The following is a 4,447-nucleotide window of genomic DNA, read 5'->3' as shown; positions in this document are numbered from 1 at the left end:
GATACATCTATGCGACATAGGCTCATGTGGCATACGTACAGATGCCTGGCAGCCAAACATCCTCAAGTAATCATAGGGGAGGGTTGCATGCCACTCCATGCCTTATGGGGTGTAATACCATCCAAGGTCAAGCACGGTGTCCTGTTAACCAAATAGACTACCGTCATAAGAGCCTCATCCCAAAAGCCATAAGACAACCCAACTGTGGTAAGCATAGAAGCAACCTTTGCATGTAAGGTCAGGCACATGCCATGAGCAATCCCATAATACCGTGGGCACAAGAAATCAATGCCATACTGCTAATAAGAGATCCGAAAGTTGGGAGAGAGAGCATGACTCTCATAATACATCTGCAAGCACCTAGGCCTGCTACCAACAGAATGCATAAACCTGTCAAGCATAACTGCAGCATCCTCAATCTGCACCAAGGGAAAATCTCAAACACGGTGGGTAGCATGATCAACAAAGGTCACAAAGTACGACACTCCACCAAGTTACTAGGAAGGCATAGGTCCATATACTACACAATGGACAAGATCTAGAGTATGCCTCGTACGATTGCCATAAGCCAAGGGGGCTCTACAAGGACCAAGAGTACAATCAGGGCAAGCATCAAGATCTGTAAGTGACATAGGAGGCAACAATGAGTCTAAACGAGACAAGATCTCCATCTCTTTGTGGTGCATATGGCCTAGGCGATAATGCCATAACAATGCATGTGGTATCCGAATAATTTCAACCTTAGAATCTCCCACATGAGAGACATGCACTAGGTAATGAGAACCAACTCTAGAACCTCTGGCCAAAACCAAGCAACCACGATGGATCTTCCATGACCTATCCTAAAGAGAAATAGTATATCCTGCATTATGCAACTGACTAACTGAAATCAAGCTCTTACTGAGCATGAGAACATGTAAAACATCCCTGATTATAAGAGAATCCCCATTAGGCAAAGCTAGGTGTATATCCCCTGTACCAACAATAGCATAAGATTGCTCAAGGCCCAAATCAATACATCCCTTAGCCTCCGTGTAAGAAGAGAACCATGCTCTATGAGGGGTAACATGACAAGATGCCATAGAGTCCAAAAGCCAATCAAACGCATAGGCCTGATCATTGAGCAAGTAAACTATAGGGAAACAAGATGACTGGAGTACATGCTCAACTGCATCATCATGGGTAAATGCATGTACCTCACCACTAGTAAGAGTGGTAACACCTGTTGCATGTGATGTGTCTTTGACTCTCTGCTCATGTCGAGTCTGTCTCTGTCTCTGTTGCTCTCTAATCCGTCTAAAGCATTTTCTTTGAACATGCCCAAGCTTCCCACAATGGAAGCAAACAACATCTGAAGTAGAAGAACATGTAGAAGACGACAATGAATCCAAGTCATCATGAATAGGGCTATCCATATCATCCACAGAGCTCAAGCAGTCAAGGGCTATCCCAACAAAGGGAACCTACTCATAAAGACAATCATCTGCAAGTACAACAGTGGTAGAAGCATGTTGCAAAGGCTCATGAAACCTCAACAGATGGGAGGACGTAAAGGCATCAACCAAGGATGCAAAACCTCCCACATGAAGAAGAGTCATAGCCAACTGCATGACATAACCAACCATACTACGGTAAAGCATAAGACATCTTTCATAAGAGCATATGGTATTCAGCCATGAAATCAGCCCATAACCATAATGGCAAACATGACTCTGCAGTACATTAGACCACATAGTAGCATCCAAAGCAATGCAAGACCGGTAAGTGGCATAAGATCCTACAATGGTCAAGCTCCAGGAGAAGCCCAAGTATTTGTACAACAACATCCAAATAAGTGGCTCTGTAAAGTACATGACAGTAGACAAAGTGCATAGCTAGGTAAGTATTAAGAGCAACTGCTCTCTAACCTGTATGGACAAAAGCAACCCAACTAGCATAGAAGCTAGGCAACACAAAAGCAACAAAGCCATAACTGCTAAACCCTAGCACTGTCAAGAAGTCTAGTGATCAAGGAGTAACCCACAAAGAACCAAGCATCAATGAGCAATGAAATCTCAATAACCAACTGCCAAGACAATGGAGCAAGCACTGCTCAAAACATGTATCTGCATCCAAGTAAATCCAAGATCCATAATTGGGGCATTAATAAGGTCCAAATATCATCCAAGTTGCATAAGTGATAAGCCAACCAAATGCAAACTGCTCCACAAAATTCTCAAATGCAAGTCGATTCAAGCCCAAACATCTGTCATACTACAGTCGAACCCAAAAGCATCCACATCAGACATCACTCCCATAATGGGTAGCACGGGGCCTAAACCTTGTCAAGTGAAATGCCAGGTGCAAAGAAAATGACAGTGAACTAAGAATTGAGCTCTACTCTTTGCTCAAGAAGCATCTGGGAGCATAAACATCAAAGTGGCATCATCCAAATACATCAGCATATCATCTTGAGTAGTCGGGGAGCACCCATAGACCATAGGCATAACCAAACTAGAGGTAAAATAACCTATCAACCAAGGTAGCATAAATCCCAACCAACAACGAAGTGTCTGCATCCAAATCAAGGCTCAATAGCTCTTCTCAAATAGCATATTCGGGCATAAACCATGATAACCAAGCATCAATACATCCAACAAGACATCCAAATGTCAACAAAGAGCATTATGCATAAGCCGTCCCTGATAAAACCGTGCTGCCCAAACAATGTACAGCAATAAATCCCTACATAAATCGAGCTATGGAAGCTCAAACCAAGTCCCAAAGCATCTCAAAACATTGGGCAAACATCCCCAAAGCATTTGGGCATCAAATACCAAGCCTCGGGAGCATCACATAAGCTAAGAGCATGATATTTTCTTACTATAAATCAACTCAAATCTTGCCTAAATCGGATTCCGGATGCCAGAGATATGAGAAAAAAAGGGATTTTTGAGCCAGATTTTGAAACATGTGCAAAAAATGTGAGCTGCTACTGTGGGGCCTGCTTGTTATGCTGAGGATAAGGGGGTAAATGGGGGCATACAAGGTGCCCAATGAAGCCAAGGAACACCTACAAAGAGCCTATAAGGGTCGGGGAGAGGCGGGAGATGAAATCTTACCTCAGGGGGAAGAAGCCACGGCTGGCATTGAAGCTCCAAGCTCTAGGTCTTCAATCCGAGCTGAAGTAATGCCGGGCCAAGCTCCATGATCAAGCTCTAATCCAAAGCTTTGATACCAGTTGAAGGGGATGCAATGGCAGTGGAGAAGGAGAAGAGGAAGATGCGGGAGAGAAGAGCACACACAATGTAGGTGATGTCCAAGTGAATTGACAGCCTTATTGCACTATCATATTATATATGAATAAAGAATGGGCAGCCACAGTGTACACGGGCATGCCCAGAGGCCTTTTACCCCAACACATTATTCAATACTTTTATCCCAACACGGGCAGGCCCAGAGGCCTTTTACCCCAACACGGGAATGGCCAACAACCAGGGGTTGTGAAGAAAAGGCTATAGAAGCTTCCTAAAGATTGCAAAGTAACATTGGACTGTTCATTTCATAAATAGTAGTGTGAGTTGCATGAATTATATCCTAAATTTTCATGCTTCTTGGTCTACCAAGAAAATCCACTAGACCCAACTAGACTTCAGAAATCAAAAGCCAACTACAAGAGGATTGAAGATGTTGATAGTCATACATGGATATTAAGCTATTATCCATTTAGGATGAGAATGCTATGTTAAGGAAATGTGACATAGCAAACTGTAAAAATGTAAATTTGATGGAAGAAGAGAGAAAATATATCCTAGTGGCTATGAAGCCACTCACTCAAGAAAATTGTCCCTTCTTTCCCCTACTTGGAAAGGAATCCTTGTACTAAATCATGTTTAGAACTTCAGAAGGCTTAGAGAGGACTATTGTATGGATATTATTGTATTGTATGGGTATTATTGCTAAATCTTGTGAAGCGAAGAAAGACTTTATGGATGATTCCAATAAAAAACTCTCCTTCTTCACAAATACCATAAATATTTAGATGCTACTAGTATACTTGGGTTTTTACCACAAAATGCTAAGAGTACTCATGGAATTTGCCTACTAAAGAATAGCTTAAGGATATTCAAATAACACTTGGTATTCAATAGATGGGAAAGAATGTTGATAGAAATACTGTTATAAAGAAATAAAAGGTGGATTTTATCAACCTTTGGAAGATGGAAAGAGAGGTAGAAAATAAGAGTCACAAAATGTACCATTATTTTTAGGTATGCCAATTCTTTAAATGCTTAAAGAACCCTTAAATTTTCACTTACTTTATAGGTATTACTTTGTAATTATGACTACTTTCTAGCTCCTTTTGATGGTACACACACTAATATTGAATGGATTCTATCATTCTCTATCACTTACTAGGGCTTCATCCAAACATTTTGAAGATTTATCATACCAAGTTCTTACCTAA

Source organism: Lygodium microphyllum, chromosome 7, assembly GCF_053477565.2.
Source record: "Lygodium microphyllum isolate KBCC chromosome 7, Lygodium_microphyllum_v1.1.10, whole genome shotgun sequence".
Lineage (NCBI taxonomy): Eukaryota > Viridiplantae > Streptophyta > Polypodiopsida > Schizaeales > Lygodiaceae > Lygodium > Lygodium microphyllum.
This window is presented reverse-complemented; position numbering follows the sequence as displayed.